This window comes from Aythya ferina (genome assembly GCF_964211825.1).
Source record: "Aythya ferina genome assembly, chromosome: 10".
Taxonomy (NCBI): Eukaryota; Metazoa; Chordata; class Aves; order Anseriformes; family Anatidae; genus Aythya; species Aythya ferina.
The window spans coordinates 14978334-15002818 of NC_140306.1; the positions used below are offsets into that span (position 1 = coordinate 14978334).

The 24485-nt window shown below is 50.2% G+C and overlaps 2 long non-coding RNA genes across 3 annotated transcripts; both read right to left on the reverse strand.

The window, feature by feature from the left end:
* Nucleotides 1-510: 510 nt before the first annotated feature.
* LOC311442058 lies at nt 511-6754 on the reverse strand. The gene is made up of 2 exons (XR_014696437.1): nt 6542-6754; nt 511-2141 (listed from the first exon to the last, which is right to left on the reverse strand). It is a non-coding gene; the product is annotated as an uncharacterized lncRNA (long non-coding RNA).
* Nucleotides 6755-8686: 1932 nt separating this feature from the next.
* On the reverse strand, nt 8687-24485 carry LOC311442397. Of its 2 annotated transcripts, XR_014696625.1 has the most exons (5): nt 24414-24485; nt 14697-14864; nt 12460-12864; nt 11394-11565; nt 8687-9833 (listed from the first exon to the last, which is right to left on the reverse strand). It is a non-coding gene; the product is annotated as an uncharacterized lncRNA (long non-coding RNA). The 2 variants fall into 2 exon arrangements; XR_014696626.1 differs by having other exon boundaries at nt 11394-12864.

Genomic DNA, 24485 nt, shown 5'->3' on the forward strand with positions numbered 1-24485 from the left:
GGTGTAGGTTTGTGGTGCTCCACGATGGCCCAGAGAAGTTGTGGATGTCCCGGCACTCCAAGTGTTCAAATAGGCACCTTGAGCAAGCACCTCTGCTGCACCCATTCTTTAAACGTGTTGTCTTACATAAAGGCCCCAAAATGCTACTGTTTTATCTCAATTCTGGGTGCACAGTCCTTGAAAAACCTGCCCAGGTTTGCCCCTTCCCAACACCTTTTTCACCTGACCTGCTAAAGCCGACATTTAGACACTGCCTCTGGTTTAATCACTTGCATCCTGTGATTTCCAGCTTTGTTTAAATTTGTACAGAGCTCAACCTATTGTCAGACATACACTAATTTGCATGTTTCTAATTATTTGTTTCCATCTTAAAACCTGTTTTTCGGCAGATTGCAGCTTTATTTTAATACATACTTGGCTAGAACTTGAAACACACACTGCCAGTAGCCCAGACACAAACAGGCCAGCATTGCACAGGAGAGGCTGGGGGAGAAATAAGACTGAGACAACTTGAATTAAAAGCCTGTTTATAAAAAATGAATTAAAAAAATGAATCTAGCAGCAGTCTTGCATCACAGAACATTCCAGTTTTATAATCCTCTGTTTCTGCCCCTCTAAATAAAATTAATCTCAGCCCTTTTGGAGAGAAACACATACTGGTGCGAGACATCTCCTCACACAAACACTTTGACCATCTCCATTTTATGTGATTAAAGCTCTTAAAAACAGTTTAATCCTTTTTTTACTCACATTCTTGGCTTTAAGAATGGGCCTGGAAGTGGGTGACCAAGCCAGGAACATTTCTTACCTGTTTTTCATGAATGCAGACATAAAAGCTCAGGCACAGTCCTCAGCCTCTCCATGCCGGGGCCATTCCCCTGGTGGCTCCACCAACAGCCGCTGCTGTCCCAGCACAGCCTGGCCACTTTATTTCTCCTTAACTTCCACTCCAGCCTTCACAGGGCAGATGCTGCAGCTGAAAGCAACCTGTGGTGCTAGCCCAAGGCAGCCAGCTACACTGTAACATGCAGGATGACAAAACTATCTCCAGGACCATTTTCCCCCCATTATTATTATTATTTATTTATTTATTATTTATTTTTACTATCTGTAGCTCTTGCCCCTGTGCTAAAGATTCTGGAGCCTCTGATCTAAAATGCAGAGTGACTCTGATGCAATAAAACTGAAAGAAAAAAAAATATGTCATTTGCTGGCAAATGCTGACTTGTAGTGGGGGCCACATCCAGCATAAAGTGCTGATCCAGCCACACATCCATCACAGCAGCTGCTCTGGGAGAGCAGCAAGGGGGCTTTGATGCCTGCAGCAGGCCAGGGAGACCTCCTCAGCTCCTGAGCAGGTCCCAGGCCCAACCGAAGCTGAAGCAGCTGCAGAAGGGTCCAGAACAGACCTTGCCTGCAGTCTCAGGGCCGAGCGAGGAGAGGTGCTGGCAGTTAGGTTAGCAGCCATGTGGGTGGCAGCACCAGAGGGTGGCCCTGCCGGGAGCGCTGACGGCTGCAGTGCTGCAGAATCACTTTTGCTGCTGTACACACGGGATTTTTGCAAGCACAGGGGAGCATCACAACCTTCCCCAGCCTTTCCCAGCTTTGTTTACCTTTTCATTAAGATGTGAAGACAACCACCAAAAAGGTGGTTGCAAAGCCCCTTGGTGCTTGCAGCAAGCGGCCAGGAGGAACCACTAGAAGCAAGTGGCTTTTCTGTGCAAACGAGGTGGTCTGGGCCTTCAAGGAGGAACTCAGGCATCCTGCTCATGGCACACAGAGGCCCATCTGGAAGACTTGCAGCATCTCCAGACAGACACCAGCAGCATCCTCCCTCTTGCAGGTCTTGGGCTTCGCAGTCTTGGACTTTCCGTGGGTACCAAACACCCTCTGTCCACAGCATGGAGGATGCCTGGGAAAAGGCCTTTCACTGAGATGAATTTTGATGTGGACACCATGTTCAGCTACAGGGATATCTGCTGGAGGTGGCCACTGCCTCTTGGTTGCAAACCGAGCATCTCATCCAGACGTGTATGCCTCCACCTGCCAGCCAAGGCCAAGGGGCCGTGGGGTTCATCACCTCATGGCCCTTCCCCATTTCTGCCTGAAGACACTTTTGGTGAGCTTCCACTCCTGTTTTGCTAAAAAGGAAAGAAAAAGGGAAGAGACTCACTTGATGTTAAGGAAATCTAACAGAGCATGCAGAAATCCAGCTGCTCAGGCACATGTGCTGCCTTCCTTCTGCTCTGTACCAGTGAGGCTGTGCCTTGTTTAGATCTGGCTCCATCTCTCACAGACTTGACCAACTGTCCCTCTGCCATGCCATCTTCACCAGTTTACCCCCGAACTGTTTGTTGACATCCTCAGTTTGGGGTGGGGGAGATGTTTTTTTGTTTTCCATGATGGGAAAAGCAGCACATGTCAAGAAAGCCTGGCGGCAGAGGGGTCAGAAGATCGCTCGGTGAGTCACCATTTTCCTCAGCGACCACCCGTGTGTGCGGGCAGATGCGCTTCCTAGAAATTACCGGGCTGAGGAGCAGGCCCGGCGCCTGTCTCGCTGACTCACTTGGCTTCCTCCCCGCTCCGGCATCGCTCTTGTACGGCCTCCATCCCAGTGTCCCCCCCTCACCACTCCCCATGCCCGCAGCTGGGTTTTAGGCCATGAGCTGCTGAAGTTTCGTAAGAGCTTTGACTCGCGGCCAGGATCCAACAGGACACTTGCACAAGCAGCGTGTGCCCTGCTGGCACGGATCGCGGCCGTGCGTGAGGCAGAGCTGCAGCCATGGCTGCCCAAGGTGCCACATCCCCTGGGCCCAAGGTCACCCCGAGCACAGCACTGGCCACCTCTAAAGCAAATGACTGTGTAAGAGCCTCCCCGAGAAGGAAAGGCTGAACAATACTGCAAGAGGCAGATGCTACAAGCAGGAAACACAGGAAGATGCAAAGAGACAACAGGGGACACTTCCCTACCTGCGTTGTGTTAACACCCTGGTGTTTGGGCACTGCCTTTGAGACTGGCAGCCAGGCAATGAGGGATTTGCCCGACGCTTTCACCCATGGTTATGTCGGACATGAGACAGGTGAGTGACCCATGTCCTCTTGCACATGGTGGGGAGCCTTGGAGGCCAAGAAATGCTGTAGCCCTGAGGGCAGCCCTTGCTTCTCCCTGGAGCTCTTCTGCTCATGTCCTGGAGCCCATGGCAATGTACAGCCTCACCACTGGCTCTGGGACGTGGATATGAACCTTTCTCACGCTAGAGGCAGATCTTACAGAGTTAAGAACGTTTTCTTGGCTTGCTTTACCAGTGGAAGAGCGACTTGCAGCAGAGCAGATGGATACAATTCTAATTTGAGTTTCACATGATTTATATAAATAGGCTGAGACAAGGCTGAGCATAGATGGCGCAGTCATCTGCCAGCTTCGTTCCCTTTACATAAAGACCCTCTCCTCCCTTCCCATTAGTCTCGCAAAACACATCAGTAACATCTGGTTGCATTTGCAGCAAGCGGTCACCTCAGTCTGTGCCATCCTCCTGCAAAGTGCCCGGCTCACAAAACAGCCCCCTAGCCACCATGACTCCTCTCACCCCCCAAAACACAGGGCAAGTTGTTGAGAACACCAGAGCCGTAAGCATCTCAGCTGTCTTGGCTCAGGAGAGCAGGGAGGGTCCGATCCATGCTGAGTCCTTCCCAGGCAGGGGGGACAGGAATGAGCCCCCCATCACTCACAGCAGAGTGAATTCAGGCTGAGCTGCTCCCATCGCTGGGTGCTGGGAGCAAGGGGACACTGGTGGCCCCACTGCCACCCTCAGGGAGATGACACAGCAGCTCCCTCCTCCTCGTCATCCTCCTCCTCACCAGTGCGTTGCAAAGGAGCCTCCATCAGATCCTGAAGAGGAACAAATCAAGAAGCACATCCTTGCTGGGCTTAATTTGGAACCCAACCTTGTCCCCACGCTGAGCAGGGGCTCCCAGTTATTACAGGAACTTAAATTGTGTGAAGTTTGGTGGCTGGCAAGAAGGAAGGAATCCCACTGCTGCCCCGCAATGTTTGGCTTTTATCAGCCAGCGAAAGCCCTCCCTGAAACTCTGCCCCATGACACCAACCATAGGAAACCCGGCTTTGCTGGTTTCCACTGCTTGTGGAACAAGTTGTGTTATTTGTATCCTGGTATCCTAGGAGCCTTAGTTTCTGTCCTGCGTTTAGTCCCTGGCTGAGAGGTATTTTCCAGGGTCAGCCTAGGAGGAGGGAGCAGACTTTTAACTCCTTCAGTGCAACGAGCACATTCCCACATCAGGCTATTTCCATCCAACGTGGGAAAAACTCCACCCTGGGATCAAGGTGCATGTAGAGAGATTCCTTGCCCTTGTGGAGTCCTTCATGGCAGTCTTTATCAGCCAGCCTGAGCCACATCAACTACCATTCCCACTCCTACATGGGTCCATTGTCTGAAATTTCCCTAATTACGGGCAGCAGAGAGAAGAAAGGAGCCCAGGAGAGCTGGAGATTCAAGTCAAAGAGTGGTGGGGTCCTTGGACATCCTGAGAGGAGATGCGAATGTGCTAAAGAGGAGATGGGGGCCAGGGAAGAGTCCATGGAGTGGTCCGTGGAGCCCCGTGCTGTCAGCCATCAAGCTGGGTGGTTTGCAGTGCGGGTCATGCATGGGCCTGAGAATCTGAAACCCAAACCTCTGCCAAGCCTGGAGATTGTTCCACTGCCCTGGGCAAGAAGAAGAAGCGGCAGGTTCACGGCTCTGCCTGCAGAACTGTTTGCCACCAGCTGTTAGGCAAGTCCTCCTGCATCTCTCCAGCACCCACGGCAGCAGCAGATGAGGAGCGCGTCATCTGGAAAATATTTGGGTCTTCTAACCCTAGCTGCCTTAGTGCTGAGGGCATGCGATGAAAAAAGGCTGGATCTACTGTCTGTCAAAACCATTTCCCATCACTGCAATATTTTTGAACAAAACATTCCAAAAAAGACCAAGGAGGAGGAGGCCCATAAAGCAGAGAAAATGACTCGGGGGATGCAGAGCAGTTTGTGGCTCTGGGTGCCCTGTGCCTGTGAGAGGAGTGTCAGGAGGAGAAATCCCTGGACTCGGAGTCTGGCATCCCCTCCTGTAGCACGGTGAGACGGGTGTGCTAACAGCAACGGTGAGGCACCAGGGGAAGTACTGATGCCCCCAGGACGTTATCCCACCACGCAGTACCTCTGTCTGAGAACCCAATACTGGTCTGAAAAGCAACCCTTCCACTGCCAGGACACCTCGGCTGAGGGGAGCTCAGCACCCAGGTCAGCTGCATGCATTTTCTTGCCCAAACAGCAAATAATTTGGAGCTGGGCTTGGAATCTGAAGAGTTGATGACCATTCATCAAGAGGTTTCAAAGAGACATTTTGTCAAAAAGGTGTGGGTTTTGAACTGATTTCAAAACTGGATTTGATTATTACTGGATTTAATTATTCCTGGATTTAATTTCAACTTTCATTTTTCCTAATCCTTGTAAAAAGCACCAACTCAGTAGTAATGGCAAAAACATTCCCTCAGAGAAGTTCGAATAGCTTGTAGCAAAGACACTTGAAAAAAATAAAATAAATAAATAAAAACCCTTTACTAGCTCCCAAGACCAAAGGGGGAAAAAAAAAAAAAGAGAGAAAAAAGAAAAAAAAAAAGAAAAAGAAACGTGTCCAGAAACATACCTATACAGGCAGTATTTTACTAAAATGTAAACCATCTTTTAACAGGGACACAATCCCTGAGGCTTTCCCTGGGTATTAATGATAAAGTGACGTTATTTCAGTCCCATGTACTAGAATTTCTTATGAATCAGAAAAAAATATTCCATGATTAAGCTGAAAGCCTTTATGAATAGCACAGCTAATTCCTGCCATGGATTACAAATCCCTGCTTCCCCTTTCCAAGCCCACGTTGAGTTAAGCGTGGATTTCAGGATGAAGAATTAAGCACAAACCCAGACCTCAATCCAGGCCAGCACAAAAGCTTGAATGGGGCATGAAGTGTCTTGCTTGAGCGAGGGACTTTCCTCACTGGGCACTCCTGGACTTTGCCTCTCCCCGGGGATGCAGGGACATTGCCTCTGCTCTCCCGGTCCCACGCTGGGTGAAATCATTGCCACCACGGTGCTGTGCTGCCACAGCCATCTCCATTCACAACTCCCGTTCATTCACTCCAAAACATTCCCCTTGGCCAGATATTTATCGTTCTTGTATCATCCTCAAACTATTTTGCAGGGGTGGTAGGAGTGGCTTCTGGAAGACATTTGAGCACACATACACAAATACACGCTTGGGCTGCTGTGTGTTTGGACAAATAAATAAATGCGACTAAATAAAAAGAAACGTTTTTGCGGTAGGCTAGCTACCAGCAGGAAGCGCATCCCAGCCCTGCCAGAAAACAGTCCCTGCGGGGATTTCCGAGTGCGTCCAAAACCAGCTGGTCTGAGACCCACTGACGTGCATGGGTGAGGAATTCAAGAAAATAGCGAGTTCCTTAAAAAAAAAAATCAAAAGAAAAGTCTTCTTACCTTCATAAACACTGTCTAAACCGCCTGAAAAGTGACACGGCTGCATGAGTCGAGCAATGCGGCCTGCGGGGTGCATTGGAAGTGCCTGGGAAGGAGCCTGCAGCTCCCAGCACCTGGGGACCAGCAGAACCTGCAGGGCTGGAGCATCTTCATGTGTTCCTCACCATAATGCTGCCAGTAGTGCTTCTTCATCAGCTTTGGCCGGGGACAAGAGCTTCTAAAACAAGATTTCAAACACTTACTTTTTTATATCATTTCATTGCATCACTGTGGAAAGCATGGAGTCTGCTCCTAGTTACACCAGCTTGGGCTTTGGGTTTTTCCTTTTAGATTTTTATTTATATATATATGTATATACACATATATACACACACCCCCATACCCCATTGATAACACACTGAGGAAGAACAACCTGCCTAGAAGTGCTTTTCCCAGCTCCGTGGCAGCCCTGGTGCAATGCTGGTGATGGCAGTGCTTTTCCAAGATGGAAAGGTGTCCTCAGATGCTTCGATGTCCAAAACAGCTGCTGGCGGAAGCTGGCATTCACGCTGCCTGCATGTGGCAACAAGCCATTTCTGTGTCAGGAGATGTTCTTGAGAAGGAGCTGAAGGATCAGCAGTGGTTGCTGCTCGGTGAGGTTTCATGGGGGTTTGAGAAGGAGCGAAGCTGTGGCTGATCTTGAGACAGAGAGGGAAAGCTCCGCTGGGGTGCCTGCAGACATCCTAACTGCTGCACAAGTCACCCCACGGGGAAGGGGATGCAGAGGCTGGCATGGCAGATGTGCTCAATTCCCAGCCCTGATCCCTCTGCAACCAGCAGCTAAAGCTCCCATTTAACTTCAATGGGGCCAGGATTTGACCTGGATCTCAACTAAATCCACACCCATCAATGGATTTGCTTGGGATGTAATTCCCAGGATTAAAGGGACTTTGCCCTGCAGTGCCCTGCACCACAGCTCCCTCAGAGCTCAGCACCCACGCCCCACTGCTGGCCAATGCCAGCAAACCTATATGAGGTCCCCGTTTTTAAACAGACGAGAGAGAAAGAATGAAAGAGAAAGAAAAAAAAAAGAGAGAGAGAGAGAGAGAGAGAGAAAGAAAGGGTAAAGAAAAAGAAGAGGAGCATTTATTTCCCCTGCAGCTGTGCTCTCCCGGACAGAGGACTGCTGTGGCAGGACAATAACGCTTTATGTGCTGAGGTTAAGTTTTAGTTACTTGAAACTATCAGCTCTTGTGTTCGAATCATCTTACTACCTCCCCAGTCAAACACAGCTTCCCTGCTGGCAGGGATTCGGTCATGCTGTTAAAATCAGACACGAAGGGCAAGCGGGGCTGGATTTAAAGTGATCTGCTGGGAGCTGCCAAACCCAGCGTGCTGCTCACCCACAGGGCTGCCCAGCCCCTTCCCCAGTGCTTGAGAGGGAGGCATCTGAGGTCTAGCTCTGGAGTTGGGCTTCCAACTCCCAGATATTCCCTCTGTTTCTGACAGTGATAGGCAAACACCTGGCGTCAGTTTTGGTCCTCTCCAAAATGCTGAAGACGTCTTCAGGTCCAGTGACACATCGCTGTAGACTTGTATTTTGCCTTACTTCAAACAAATCCTCTCTTGGTTATTGGCTCCCCCTCCCACAGGTCACAGAAAGCAGCATCTCATAAAATTATCCCTCCCAACATGCTCAGTGACCCACGCGGAAAGAAATGGTCCTAATCCCATCAGCCTGAGCTAGGCCCCAGCTCAGCGAGTTACTTAATATTTGGGCACACACCACAGTCAGTGGTGCTAAGCATGTGGTGAAGCCAACACACATTTTGGAGCTGACAAGCTGAAGACAGCAGATGTCGTGGCCTGAGGAGGTGCTACCAGGCTTTGCCAAATGTCACCTGGAGAGGCTTGGAGGTAACAAAGCCTTTGGGCAAGGATTTGCTCCTCCAAATGCCTGCTCTCACACGGAGGGACAGGGCCACCAAACCGAACACGGGGGATGGGGATTTGTAGCCCAGCCTGGCCCTGTGCAAACAGGAGCACAGAGACAAGGGGAACCCCTGTTCTGACATCTCATGACGCAGATGCGGAAGGCAATCTGTAGTGAAACAGGAGGAAAACAAGTTGCTTACACCATTTCATTGCGCCAAAAGCTGCTGCTGCTCCATCCAGCCTCACCCTGCTAGCTCCTCTTCCCTCTGCCCCAGCACAGACATGCTGCTGTGTCAGTGTCATGGTTACGGAGAAGAGAAGGTAAAAATCAATGATACCAAGCAACACCAAGCAACCAGACACTGGCTGTTGTCGGTGTCTTTTGTGGGAGATGGTCTCTCAGTCTCCTGGTCCTGGTGAGCTTCTTGTGGATGAGCATAACTGCATCAGGCTGAAGCCCAGCTAACACCGTGCCAGCATCGAGTTTGTCTGTCTGTCCATCCCCTAGGTAGGATGCTGAGACTCATTAGCAACAAGGTGCACAGAATGAGCAGGCAGCACTGAAGGAAATGTGCTCACGAGCTGGGGGTACTCCACCCATCAAGGTACCACAGCTTGTCCCCCCACAGCTACCCCAAAGCCTGTGCTGGTCTAAATCACTCCTGAAACTTCACAGCATCAGCCAGCTGGATGTTTCTGTCAGCCAAAACCTGGGTGTCCCAGCATCCCTTACACCAATGCAGCATGGTGTGGGGCTGACACTGTGGACCGAAGCCTTGGAGTTGCTCCAGGTCTGCAAACATCTCCAAAAGGAAACTGTGGAGACCTGTATCTGATCCCTCCCCTCATGCCACTGCAGGATTTGTGCTCTTGAGGAACTGTGGGATAAAGCTCTGGTGTGAAATCCCCCCTGCAACCAACTAGTCTGCTGCTCTGCAGTCCTGACCACCAGAAGAGATGCTGCTTCATTACCAGTTCCAGCTCTCAGGACTTATCCCATGTCCTCGGAAGGCAACACAGAAACCCAGCTGTGGGCAGCCTCCTCAGCTGCCTGCACGTGCAACCTCACCCTGTGCCTCCTTTTGGACTAAAAGGGATTTTCTCCTGCGCAGCTTCCTTCCCGATTGCTTGGGATCTCAGTCCTGGGTGCCCAGGAGAAAGTACAAGTCCAGAGGGTTTGAGCAGAACTTCCTCTTTTCCAGGCCTTTCCAAAGTCCAAGAGTCTCAGCAAACTGCAGCATTGTTTCAAGGCAGGCAGACACTCTGGGCATAGCCCAGACTTCATTTCACCCACCTCATTATTTTCCATCTCCCTTCTTCGAATAACTCCTCAGTAGCATGATGTAATGATCCAATGCATTTCCATCCAAGTCCCAGCCTACAGGGAAATTTGCACACAGGTATGTCAATGTTGCATTACGCAGCAAGAAGCAACAGGTCCCAGGAGCATCCCGGGGCCCCCAGATGCTACCACTGCACTTAACACCCGGTCTCCTGCCTTAACACCCGGTGAACATTTGCCAACACTCGTCATTGGGTGGAGAAGCAGCTCAGGGACATGTCCCTTGGCAGGGCAGAAGTAGCGGAGCTACTTCTCTACTTCTCTACTTCTGGAGGAGAGGAGGCTCAGGGGAGACCTCATTGCTCTCTGCAGCTACCTGAAAGGAAGGCGTGGGGAGCTGGGGGTCAGCCTCTTCTCACAGGTAACCAGTGATAGGACCAGAAGGAATGGCCTCAAGTTGTGCCAGGGGAGGTTCCGGTTGGAGATGAGGAGACATTTCTGCTCAGAAAGAGCAGTCAGGCATTGGGACGGGTTGCCCAGGGAGGTGGTGGAGTCACTGTCCCTGGGGGTGTTTAAGGAAAGGTTGGACGTGGTGCTTGGGGACATGGTTTAGTGGGTGACAGTAGTAGTAGGGTGATGGCTGGACCAGATGATCCTGAAGGTCTTTCCCAGCCTTAATGATTCTGTGTTTCTATGATTATTATTTTCACAGATTATTGACCCTGACTTCAAGGAGGAGCCATCTCTCATCTCAGGCACTGCAGGATGCCAGCGTGACCCTGGGTTTCCAGATGGCTGGCATGATGATCAGGACAGTGTGGATCAAAGCAAGGGAGGCAGCTGCCCTCTGCAGCCCCATCAGCCACACTGATCTGATGGGGCTAGTGAAATTAATTAATTAATTGCCTTCATCCTTTGGTGTATGACAGACAGCTTACAAGAACCATCTGTTTTGCATTTCTCCTCTTTCCCAGTGCGAACAGAACATTTTAAAGCATTTTTGGTGTTCCAGCAGACACCTCTTCCCCTCCTATGGGACCACCCAAGCCACCGCTGCAGCCCTCCATCCAAATAGCACCGTGAGGCTCCTGGGTCTTCAGCAGCGACCGAAAGCTGTCTTAACAACAGAGCTGGCTGGCTCCTGCCTGAACAGCATTGCCTCAGTGTTTGCAAACACTGCCTGTAACGGGGTACGAAGATGAAGACACAATTGGCAGCGCTTGGCCTGGGCTCCCTTCCAGCAGCCCTCGCTGCAGGGAGGCGGTGGCCGATTCCCAGCACAGCTCTGTGAAGTCATCCCCTCCCGACGTGCCTCCTCCCTGACATCAGCTGAGGAAGGCAGACACAATAGTGGTCCTCTGCTACAAAACTGGCTTCAGAAGGTACCAGCAAACGCTGCCTCTGCTCAGCTGGCCTCCTGGGGAGCACCTGACACCAGGGCATGCAGCGGGATGCAAGGACCAGCAAGGCTGGGCACTGACAGGCAGCTGAGCAGAGTTTGTTCCCTGCTGGAAGCCAAATGGGGCTGAATATCTGCAGCCCAAAGGACAGTGGTGTTTCCATAGGGATGCCTGAGCATCCTTTGCTCCCAGTAAAGCAACACAGAGCTGGGTGACACTGGTGGGACAACGCCTGGGAAAGGCAGGAGGGACTCACCTGGTACAGCCCCGCTGCTGTTCTCTCGTTGAGCTTGGCTTGGGAGCATCCTCATGCCTGCACCACAGATACCCTGGAGTTTGTGGGCTCAGCAAAGCTGCCATCCAGGGTCAAGGTCCCACAGTGGAGACTTGCACAGCCCAGAGACCTGCATGTGGATGCAGAAGCCTTCCTTTAAATGAGAGAGAGGTGGCATTCGTGATGAACATCTTCCAGAGGGGTTCTCCAGTCCCTTTGGCACCCAGCAAAACACCCAGACAGAGGGGAAGGCCTCTCCTGGGGGATGGTGGGACCCAGGGTGTGAGCCCTGGGAACTGGGGATGCTGCAGACCTCCTTGTCCACCCCAGCAGCTCCTGCTGTGGTTTTACTGGCTGCTGAGCAGAAGCAGTTCTTTGCCCCCAAAGAAAGTCTGCGCATTGCTTTACCTTATGGCCCTACATCTGCACGGGGCCCTTCGGAAATGTTTTATCCATCCAGTATCCCTCCTGCAAAAGTGTCCATCTGCACTCACCATCCTCCATAGTTTCCAGGTTTAATGTTTTAATTGAGGTGGGATGAATTATTTCAAAAGTGGCAATGGAACACATACAAAAAAGTGGAATTTCTCTTCCTTATTCCAGAAATCAGCACGAGGCACTTCATTCTTTACAAACCTCTTAAGAATTTAGCTGGAAAATGAAGCATTTGGCCTTTTCATCACTTCTCCCCCTTTTTTTCCTTTTCTTTATTTCAGTGACAAATTAAAAAAAAAAAAAGATGAAATCATCGGAAAACATTTACAAAAAAGGAAGAAACTAAGTGTTTCATTTCTGAACAACAGAACGAGCAAGACATTTTAGTCTTTTTAGCATCTTCATGCTCTACTTTCTTATTTCCACAGCAGAAGGGGGAAACTTATTGGGGAAAAAAAAAAAAAAAAAAAGCTGGATTGCAGAGACTCTGGCTCCTCATGCTCTAGAAAAGTTGCCAAAACTTACTGATACCTGAAGACTGTATATTAGCACTGGAACCAACCATATTGGTGGTGGAAATATTCAAGAAGCGATTTAAAAATAAGTAGTGTACCTCTTTGCGTTCACATTCATGCCACCAGGTTTCAGTAGCAGCTGAAACTCATCACGTGGGCTTATGATTCTCCAGTGTCAGATTTAGCTTCTCTCCTCCCCATCTCCAGCTAAGAGACAAGTGGCATTCCTTCAGGCTGGGGACCAAAGCTATGTCACTGACCGCAGCAAAGCTGCAAGTTGGTCATTTGGCTTCCAAACCCAGGAGAAAGTGCAACTTGTGAATAAACTTCCACTGAGCGACTTTCCATCGTGACCAAATCCGAGACAATTGCAGATCTGTTTGCAGATGCTCTGCCAACAAGGGAGGAGATGTTTGTGAGCGTGGCCATTTGTGTCTGGCTGGCTGTATTTATTTGGCTGGCCAGGGAAGCTTTGGAAGAAGGTCTCCTCACATGCCCTGGACCTATGGAGAGAACACATGTACCATGAAGGTTGTGTGTAGTAAAACATGCTTTAGAGATGTCCTTTAAGCAAGCCAAACACACCTAAACACCAAATGACTTTCAACCAAATTCCAGAGGTAACAGCACCAACTCTCATGCCAAAGCGGGGAGCAGACGGCCTCCTAATAAATGTGTCTCCTGCACGAATACTACACTTCCAGAGAAGGAATTTCATGCTTGGGTGGCAGACTGCTGAGAGCCAGCCAGGCTCCACTGGGCCAAGAGGATGCTCTGAACCTGCTGCAAGGGAGATGCTGCAGCTGCCCCCAGCGTTTCACGGGCTGGGCAAGTTGGTGCACTACCCAAAAATGCACATGCAGGCTACAAACCGCTGTGGCATTTGCCAGTACCCTTGACTTTTTTTTTTTTTTTTTTTTTAAAAACTCACTCACAAATCCTTCCGTGAAACCTCCCTTGAGCAGTGATACCCCACCACTGCATGCCCCAATTTCCAGCTCTCTCTGTAAGCCATCAGTCCCATCCTCCTCCTGTAATTATGCTGCCCAGAGACAGGTTAGTGCAGCTGCATGCTTCGCGCTGGGATGAGCCAGCTCTGCCAGCCCCATAGGAGCCAAGCGGGCAAGATTCCCTTGGCCAGGGCTCCCGCCACTCTCCCACGATGAGGTCTTCATTTGTTTCCATGAGCAGCCTCCTTTGATGTTACAGAGTGGGGAAAGACCAAAGAAACCTCGCTGAGATGCATTTGGTGCTCTCAGAAAGCAGCAACATTCCCTCGGTGTCCCCACTCCCACTTCAGGACAGCTCAGGTGCTCAGTCCTCCAAAAGTCACACAGCACCTAAATCCCACCAGTCTTCTGTATGATTTAGGTATTAAGTAGAAAGCATGCTTCCAAATCCCCTGCTGAATTATCCAGGGAGAGTCAAGTTGGACCACATCAGTCGATCAAGTCGGACCTGCCATCAAATACAACTACAAGCAGCAGTCCCATCACAGCCTCGCTTAGAAGAGGCTTCCAGAGATACCAAATGGACACCTTTGGACTGCAACACATGCTCCAGAGGAGGAGACATCAGGATGCTGCAAGGGCGTCATTTGCCAAGCCATGTAGCCCCTGGTACGTGCACAGAGCGCACAGGGTCCTTTGCTCCAAGGATCCTTAGGTCTACCACAAAAGAAGGTGGCACCCTGCTTGCCCAAGCAAAGACGTGGTGAAAGAGCAATGGAGGGAGAGCTGCACAGACCGGGATTTGCAGAGCAAATAAACCTTTCCTTTTTCCTCAAAGTCAGCTTGAAGGATGCTAATAACCCTGCTGAGAGTTAACAGAGCAGCTCTGGGCTGACCATGGCAGATGAATGATCATGGCTTTGTCTTCATCACTGGCCCAGGCAAAGCATAGTCCTGCCCAGCTCTTGCTCTCAGGAGCTCAAATTCAAGGGCTGTGCATGAGCTCTGCCTACAGCCTGGCTGCTCGCATTCTGCCCTTGAAAAGCGGCCATCCCAGGAGCAGACTCCAGGCTGAGACTGGATCCCACAGTAACCCTTAAAACCACTTCTAAGAAAACATACAAACAATGTTAATGCCCATAGGACAGGCAGAGACTTCAGAGACCTGCTCTGTAGCCCTTTTTGGACAATCACCCTTTAAATTTAGCTCCTAAGACAAGTTTGTAAGACATCTTGGCAGAGCAAAACAAGATCCCAAGATCCAATCTTACTCGAACCATCATCATTAGCACTTCTAGCACGGCACAAAACGCATCCCTAGCCACTGGAAAATCTGCTTTTCCCGAGCCAAAACTGGCTGCTCTGCCTGTTGTTTGTGCTCTTACCTCAGAAAACTTCTCTCCTGCCTGCACACACAGGGAAGCAGCTGCACGCTGCTGTTGCCATGAGAGCTGCGGTGCTCCGGGGTTGTGCTGTGGCACGGCTGGACACACACAGGAGGCAGTGCTGGGCACCCTGGGCAGTGCTGCAGGAGGACTCCCTTGGCCAAGTCACTAAAATAAAAATTAAACAGACAAATAATCAGCAGAAAAACCCTCTCAGGTGGGGGATGAGAAGATTTCACAGCTGTCTGAGCCCTGGCACAGCACCAATGGCGCATACCCCAGGAGGTTCAGTGACCACCTGATGTTTCTCTCAGTAGCAATGCAGCTCTAACTGTGTCATTATCAATGCACCTGCTTAATTGGCTCCACCAGAAAGTAATTAGTGTACGGGTAAGTTAAGTGACAAATGTCCCCAGATGTTTCTTGTTCACAAAACTATTCTCAAGCACTTGGTTCCTTCAAGGCTTTGGCCAGTGAAGGATCAGGAACCATCCAGCTTGGGAAGTGCAGCTTAACTCACGGCTTGCTAAGGGCTGCATGCAGGGGAAGGACAGGTCTATGCATGCCTGGGTTCTTCTCTTAACCCCACAGCATCCCTCAGAGTCGCTGTTGGCAGCAGGATGATATGCCGAGATGCTTCCAGTCAGACCCATGAAGGCCGTGCTTATCTCCTCTGGCCTGTGCTCAAGCCCCATGCTGGGCAGGGCTGGAGAGAAGCCCAAAGGGGAGGCTTTGGCCCCCAGAGGCAGCAGGCCCGGTCCCACAGCCTGCCCCTGGAAGCACAGAAAGGCACAGCAGCACCACGCCGGGGCTCCAGGCCCCTCAGCCCTGGCAGGAGCTGGCCTGGAGGTGTGCCCGGCGCCACCTCACCGAGGTCGATTTCTCTGTCTGGGCAGGAGCGCTTTTAACAGCCCGTGCTGGAGCCAGCCAGAGTTATTTATCTCCCAGGCTGGGGTTTGGCAGGTAGAAAGCGTGGTGAAGGTAGATCCCACATCAAGCGCATGCCTCCTCGCTGCTGCACCCAGCAGCTTGGGCTCCCAGACCACACGGCTGAGCACCCCGCTCGCAATTACAGATCTTCCACTTGCTTTGGCCCTTTCATCATCCAAGACATGCAATACCAAGCAAACCTGGCAACTGCTTCTCATTTGCCTTCAGAAGAGTTGAAAGAACCTGACCAGTATTTATAGCAGCAAATCGAGCTAGTAGTCCACCAGCTGCTTTGAAAAAATAAAATAACTGAGGCTTTTCTGAGCCTGGAACTATTTATTCATCAAATCGGATTCCACTCTTCAGTCTTCTGTATTTTTTCCTAAAATGCAGATTTTTCTTTATTTTGAGGTTTTCAGTATAAAAAGGTGGATGCAGAAAGGAAAGACAGGAGGAAACAGGAAAGAGGATAACAGAAAAATGAACATTTTTTAAGCTACAGAAAATTTCAGCCAACAAAATTTACCCTCACTGAAAGCTGTACCAAGCTTCGAGACATCAAGAAAAAATGAAAAAAAAATAAATAAAAGAAAAAAGCTATGATGCACAAGGTTCCTTTTAACAGGCTCCTCCACAGAGACCCAGCAGGGGGAACAAATCCCCTCACCTCCTCCCCAGGAGGGCAGCGCCCCTCGGGCAGGGCAGGGCAGGGCAGGGCAGGGCAGGAGGGGCAGCAGCAGGCGCTCGGCTGATGCAAGCCTCCTGCCCAGAGGAACTTGCTCCTCGACAGAGCCCATCTGACAAAGCCTGTTGACCACAGGGCTGTGAGAAAAAGATGGAACCTGCAACTGAATTACCACATCTACTTTCGCCAGGGTTTGCCCATGAGTGAGTCACGGCGAGAAGAGGCTTTGAGTGTGGCCAGGACCTGGGCATATAGAAGCAGTGTTATTTGTATGTGCTTGCTTGAATTAGCAAGAGAGAAAAGCGCACGATGCATCAATCCTACAAAATAAAGACTACTGCAGAGGGCTGGCTTACCCAGAAGAGATTTCCTGGGAAACGATCTCATTCACTAATCACACACCCAGAGAGAAGACACAAAGTAAAGGACCGGCTGTGGCCAGCAGAGGGGTGCTGAGGCATAGGATGCCCTGGGACACCCGAACCCTACAGCAGTGGCTGGGGCTGAGCAGAGAGCTGGGGCCATCCCTGTGGGGATTGACAGTGCCTGACCCTGGTGGGGGCTGCTGGCAGAGCCAGGGGACCAGCTCTCGCTGGCAGAGCTCCTCCTGGGTCTTCACCCTTTTCCTCCAAGGCCCCAAAGCAGAAAACATCTGTCTTTGAAAAATCAGACAGCGATGGATCATCCTCCTTTCCAACATCAAAAGCAACCATGATTACATCCTGCTCAATACCTCCCCTACGCCATGTGCCAAGCTGCTTTGGCCCTCTCTTTGTGGCTGTGATGGGCACAAGGCTCCTTCTCCCTGTGCTGGGGACCCAATGCCCTGGGGCAAGAATTCCCCACTAGCACACAAGGGCACGCTCCTACAGCGCTGCCCGGCCTCAAACAGGGAGGAATATCCCTGCTAAACCAGAGATATTTTTTTTCCTGTATGGAGTCCTTTGGGACCACCACCAAAAGGGCTTGAGTCATGCAGGCGTTCTCCATTTCCCTGGTTACTTTGGCAATGAATACTTTGGTTGCTCCATTTGTGCATGCTCCATGTGTCACGGATCACACCAGGACAAGCTCTCCTGTCTTGTCTTAAGCAAGTGATAAAGCAAAACCTGAGCGTCTGTCTTTCCCATAGAGGGAAGGGAAGAAAGCAACGAGGATGAAAGGACCACTTGAATGAGGATAGGTAAATTCACGAGAAGAGCACTGCTTCAGGGATCAATTCCACAGGGGAAAAAACAGACCCAAAACTAAGAAAAAGGCTACAGAGCAGGTGTGGAAAACTGAGGAGGGGGAGAGAGCAGCAACCGCAGAGGGGAACATGTGGGGAAAGAGAAGAACCAGGCTGAGAGAGACACCAGGAAAGGTAAGGGACAAGCAGCGGAAACAGAGGGGACCAAGTGATAAGTGGGGACATCACGTCCAACACAGCTGGTAAATTGTTCACCGCTGACATTTCAGAGCTGTGCAGGGGTGCATGGTCACATCTCAAACCCCAGCAGGGGACACAACCGCTTCACTGCGCTTGTCCCCAGCACCAGAGCTCTGACTCCAGGCCAGGGCCCTTTCCCTGTTCCTGGAGATGCCCCCCGCGGGAGGCCCAGCCACCCACTGTCCTTCAAAAGGGACCTTCCCTTGCAGGGTCTACTAAAGCTCTCAGCAAGTATTAATCTTAACAGCGCTGTGCAGCCTTTAGTGATCTGCTAGTCACTGGGCTCCTGAAGGAGCTGAGGCCCCAGACTTCAGACAAACCAAAACTGATGTAGAAAAATTCCAGTGATGATTTCTGCAGTTCCCTGCACAGTCTAAACAGGCAGCCTGTGTGTGACAGGAAGGCAACTGTTTGCTTGGCTACCTGAAACTCGCTCCCTGGTTATCAGCTCCATCAGTTCATATCAGGGCAGAAGGAAATCCTGGCGGGCAGGCTGGAATCGCTGGGGTCCGTGCCTTGCTTTTATCTTGCTGATGCTGGGCGTGATGCCACAGACTTGCGAGTGGCATCAAGTTCTTCCTGCATCCTTCCCAGAAATCCACACGATGCCTTTGACGGGAAGGAGCTGGTGATGAACTGCTAAAGCCAGGGTCCCACAGGACCTCAGAACTCCTCCCTCCTCCCAGCAGCCGTTGTACCAGGCCCACAGCTAACAAAGATCACCCCCTACACAAGGGAACGTGTCAGAGGAGCCCATGGGAGAAGACAAGCCCCAGCACCCAAAATGCTGCTCTGCAGCAAGTGCATCTGACTGGCCTCACAGCCTACTGATGGGCTAGCAGAGAGCCCCTGGCTGAATCCTCTTCATCTCCCTTGCCAGCCCCAGGGTCACAGCAGCCCGCAGTGCTCATGGTGTAGGGCCACATCCCTTGGAAGGGAAGGCCCCTGAAGCAGCATGTCCTTTTGTCACCCAAGGCTGGAGCAGAAGCGTGCAGATGGCGTTGCCGAAGCAGGTAACGTCACAGCAAGGGTTTCGCCAAGCCAGGGTGCGTGGTTTAAAAGATCCTTCTCCTTCCTGATGATTTAGAAGTGAGTTCTGATGTCCAGTGGCTTGATCATTCGGTATTTATTGTCCCTTATCTTCATGGGTTTCAATAAAATATGAGCTGAGACGCTTCCCACTGAAAAAATGCATCCTCAATTTCCACCTTTGGAAATAAAAATGTTCCCCAGTGCTTTCCGATGGAAAGCCTTCTGTTAGGCTTCAACAACAACAAAAGCATTTGAAATTTTTGGAAGGCTAAGAACAACCAATAAGAAAAAAAAAATATTCAAAAAAAGAAAAAAAGAAAGATGTAAGAAAGATGTATTCAAAAAAAGACAATTTTCTCTCTGTCATTAAAAATATCCTTTGATTTTTTTTCCCAAATGTCAATTTTCTGACTTCTGATTGTGCATATTACACCTCACTTACAGTTCAAAATTAATTCAGACTAACAGTGACTGATTACTCCCCCTGCCCCAAAGCATTTCAATCAGATCTAGAGTCAGCTGGAAACTGAAGGCACTTTGTACAGCAAAGTTTCACAGTGCTCTTCTGTCCACACATGTCAAAATCTGGGGGAAATTAGGAAAGAAAACTAATCGGGGCAAGCAATAGCGTAACTATTTCCACCACATTACTAGCTCTCCTTTGCCCAGTGGGCTACGTGTCCTGGCACTGCCCACAACCCATCTGGGTCCAGGAAGAGGGAAATTTTTGCGCATAACCTGAACTTTTAACACTTCCTCAGGCGCCTTCCTGATGGAGGGGTATTTCATTTAACACCTGCAGCGGGTATGACACATTTCTGAGAGCTGTCATTTTTTTCATTGATCCAACAGTGCTCCTGGGCACGACTGGACGATCAATAACAGCAAAGTGTGAAGATCTTACTGCCAGGACACAACGTGAGCACGGAAAGATTGAACCTCAAGGACCCAGCTGAGGTGGTCAGGAGAAACTCCTGTTGTCCCCTGCTCTCGTCTCACGTGCTCAGCATGAAAGCAGCAGCTTGAACCTGGTCTTTCAGGATTTCATTGTCTTTAACCAAGTTCCTCAAGCACCTACCAGGCAATATTTCTTTCTGACCACCTTGGTTCCTGATGGAGCTTGCATGACCATGATGTGCACAGCGCTCCTGCACCCAGGGAGCTGAGAGAAGATTTTATCCAGCTGTGTCATAATATTCAATGACAGAAACCTTGAGGGCTCTGAAACATGCCACTCAAAATGAGTTTATACAGAAATATTACGTGGGCTTTCAGCAAACCAGACATCTGTCCTGGACCAAGGCAGCTGGAGAGGACAGGCTCATTGCAGCGAAACCAGGCTCCTGTCACTGAGAGCTCAGGCCAGTTGAGTGTCTCCTAACACTGCAGATCACTTCCAGAAAACCAGGGCAAAGCCGAAGGGCCACACTCCTGTCCCGTTGTTCACCACATTCTTCCTGCCACGTTCTGCTCGGTGAAGTGAATCGTTGAAATTGTCAGGCCCAGAGGCTTTCCACAAACGTCATGCACCACAGACCAGCCACTGCAAGCTCTTCTTCACAGCCAGACATCTGCTGCTAACTTATTCACACCCCAGCAGTAAATTCATTTCTACTCAACTCCTGAAACTTTGTTTGCAGAAGACCCAATTGAGGACATTTAGATAAGAGAGAGCATTTAGATAAGGGAAGCTATAACCACCTCCTGTTGAGGCCTCCCATGCAGCTCTATCTGCCTCCACAATCAGCACAGGGGCCTGATCTGAAGCTACCAAAGCCCTGTCCCTGCTCAGCCCTGGGTGCTCCAGCCACATCACGTGAAGACCCATCCCTCCACGCAGTCAGTGTTTGCAGAGCCCCACCGACCCCCAGGCACTGCACTCAAGACAGGAACCACAGCTGTGGGGCACAACGAAGGGCAGATACATATGCACAATGCTTGACCAGCATCATCTGCCTTTGATTTGGATGGAGTTCATAGTCCTGGGGCTGTTTTAGCAAACTAGTTCTTCCCTATGGTGGACAAGAAAACACTTATACATTAACAAGTCAAAATCGTGGAAAGTGTTGAGCACATACAATTTTTTTTAGACTCCATTCCACGCACCTCCTAAATCCTCCTGCTCCCCAGTGGCCAGTCAGACCTCTTGGTCCTTCTCCCACCTATTGCATGGGACTCTCCTCATGCCCTGAGGAGAGGGCATGACACCCCAAGACATGGTGAAAGAGAGGGTGTCACCCCAAGCGTCTTAGAGGAGGAAATAAAACTGCCTGAGCAATCCCCTTTGTGCAACTCAGGGCTGGAGGCGTAACACAACTAACCAGCGCTGATCCCGTCACAAGCACGTGGCTATCTCATCAGCGTATGCTGTCTGCGTTGGGTTTGAAAGGTGATTTCCCCACTGTGCGTTAGGCAACTCACTACACAGCAGAGCTCCAGTCACCAGCAGATTTAAAGAAATGCATGTTTGCGCCCTGTTTAGCAACAGCAAATGGTTCTCCTTTAAAACACTGAGCAGCACGAGGGGAAACCACACCAGCTGTTTACCAAACACCAGCTTCTCATTTGGCTCTTCTCCTTCCGCCACTGCTGATGCAGAATATAAAGGCAGAAACAACTCCATTGGGGTTTATAATAGATCAGGATCGGGACCATTTCCACAAGGCTTTGTTTCTTTTTGGCCTGATGTAGCAAAAGCCTGTCTACTTTCCCTTTTTGAAGGAAGGAAGGGTAGAGGAAGGCATAAATGCCTTTGGCTGTGTCCAGCAGCCTTCACACAGTGCCCTGCTCCTGCTCACTGGTACCTCCTCAGTGCTGGGACCTGAGCTTGCCTGCACTCAAGCAACCCGTACCAAAACTTGAGCAATTTTGTGATCAAGACTGTGAGCATACAGGATGTTGTTCTGCAGCCTCCGAGAACAGCTCACTCACAGCAACCCCAATCTTGACCATCATTTCCGCCTCTTGGACAGAAGAGAGGAGAACATCACCCACATCCACAGCATGGACTACTTTGTAGCTTTCAGACACTCGCAGGTCTTTCAGAATTACCTCTGCTCAGGAGGTCCTGCTCACTCGGTTTTGACTTTTACACCAACACATTGATAGAAATATTATCCCTACCTATAGGAGGAAATGACCCGACTCAGCTCACCAGCTCCAGCTCAAGACAGGGAGTCCAGACCCAAACCAAACTCTCCCTGAAGCACCACATCTCCATCCATTGCCCAAACGCCATGGTGTCTTCCAGAAGGCAATTACAATAAGGATAGTACGGGATGGCATGGCCAAATGGAGTAAGAACACAGATGCCGATCTTGGCTCAGCCTTTCACCAGTTCATATGTTATAGCAGAGCTGCAAAAGTCAGCTGAGATTGTGGCAGAACAGCCAGATGGTCTGGTCATGCTGCACTTCCAGTGCCAGCAGCACCCATGCCAGCCAGCTTAAAGAAACTGTGGGTCTGTGCATCCAAGCTGGAGGCTGTAGTGTGACTGCATGCGGACAGAGCTGGGTTACATGGTCTTAAGCAAGTCACCGTACCTTCCAGAAAGTCAGGATCCCTGTCCATGAGGAGTGGTTTGGGTATTACCACTCCCACCTCATGGAGCCCCAGCTAAGACCTCCAAGACGTTAGCACAGCGCCACGATTACATGACACACTGCCTGTGTGATGCTATGTGATGCTGAGACACCTACCAGCAGGGTTGTGGGGAGCTCTGTGAAGGATCCCCAGCAGGAGGACTGGTTTCAGCACCATCCCAAGCTTTTTAGGGTAGGCTGGCTCACTGGTGAGACCCACGTATCAGCACAAAAAGGCAGTACGTGGTCTTCCCTCCAGCCCTGCTTTGTCAGGCCCAGCCGCAGAGCCTGCAAGTCCACAAATGCACACAAAAGGGTATGCTGAGAAACACGATTTAGCCAGGCTTGCTTCTCAGCAGAGGCCACAGTCCAGTACATAGAGGCAAACCAAACCCGAGCCCTGTGGACAAGCCCTACTGTTTCCCAGAACTGTTTTTTTCTGACTTAACCTGGTTGTCGCACCAGAGGGTGGTGAGCTTTTGAGCACGTCATCACTCTGTGACATGGTAGCTCATCAATGGGCTATGCTGGCTGATTGAATTCGTCCCTGCTCAGGATAGGAACAAAGACCACAAAATAAAATACAGAACCTCCTGGGAACAGCACGCTTCTCTCCCACTTTGCTCAGCACCACCACATGTTGCTTAAAATGTGCCAGGACCCATCTGACCGCTATCAGCTGCAGGGACAACGTGCAATTTGTCCTGCAGGGACACGAAGCAGCTTTATGTCCAGCCAAGATGCAAATTCAAGGAAAGAAAAGGCTCAGAGGGAAAAAGGCATTGAAGTCCTCTAGCTCAACAGCTAGAAAGTCCCTAGCCAGAACTTCACTGCAGGCTCTGTGCAATGGGGATGGGTTAAGTCTCTTGCAAAAAAAAAAATCATTTAGATACGGGGGCTAGTTTCAATGAACCTCAGGGATTTCAGCTGATTTATTAGCTAACCCAATGCAGATAGACATAGACGGATTATAGCACTCATGGTCAGAGTGCCAAGGAATTGACTTCAGAAGAATCGATGTAAACATTTTTAAGACCAATTTCCATACAGCCTGAAAATGAGCAAGAGCAAGAAATAAAATAAAAAGTAACCTTTGTTAAATAGTCAAACCATATACAGTTTCTCACTGGATGAAACAAGGAGTGTTGGTGGGAAAGAGATCTTAGGAAAAGGTGTGGCCTATGCAGGGCACATATTAATGTAGTGCCTGAAAAAGAAGTGAAAGAGAGAGGAAGATGATTTCATTTTGTAAATACTAAAGACCAAACCAGTCGTCCTGAGTGCCCATTCTTGCTGCTCATCCTCAACACGTGTGCAGGGAGTCATGAAAAAGACTGCAAAGCCTCCAAAAGCTTCTCTGCAGGCTGGCTCAGACAACTCCTACAGACAGCTGTGCCGTGCTCCTACAGCACGTCACAGCCCTAGCTCACATCTTCAAACCAGAAACTCTCCTGCTCTAGGCTGTATATAAACTTAGACCAACAAGATCCTTTCTCTTGGATACATCACTCTCTGACTCCATTCTGCAGCGGAAAGGAGCTGGAAGGACCAGGAGCACCCTTTGTCCATCACCTTTGGCCAGCGCTGCAGTCTGGTGGGTCTGGAATCCTGTACACATCTTGCATGGTCCCAAGAGCCACAGTTGAGCAGAGGAGCCTGGAGCTGTGCAGGCTACAACTCTCCACCAGCTAAAAACACAGCTCACCAAAACCCCATGGCACTTCATGGCTTGTGGAAAGCCAGGATAGCTTTCAGCTGCCATGGGATGCTTTCCCAGGGGGGAAAGCTGTTTGCCCTTTTTATGTTTGGCTCAATAATCAGCTCTGGGGACACACAGCATCTGCTGTTTGTGCCTCTCCCTTGCAGAACCCCCCTAGGGGTTATTAGCTCCATAATAAGTCTTGCTCTCTGCACCCATCTGCACTTCCCCACCCCACTGATTTATTTTTTTTTTTCTGTGTTAGGAGATGAACATGCTCAGGGCAGGCAGCCTTTGCAGTCTGGTGATGGAAGTCTGGTGGTCAACAAGCCCACTCTGTCAAGGGCTGTCCCACTCTTACCTGCCTGTTCAGGGATCCTTCAGCTCCATCCTCTCCTCGCTGGTGTGACAGACGGTGAGGGTCAGCAATGCC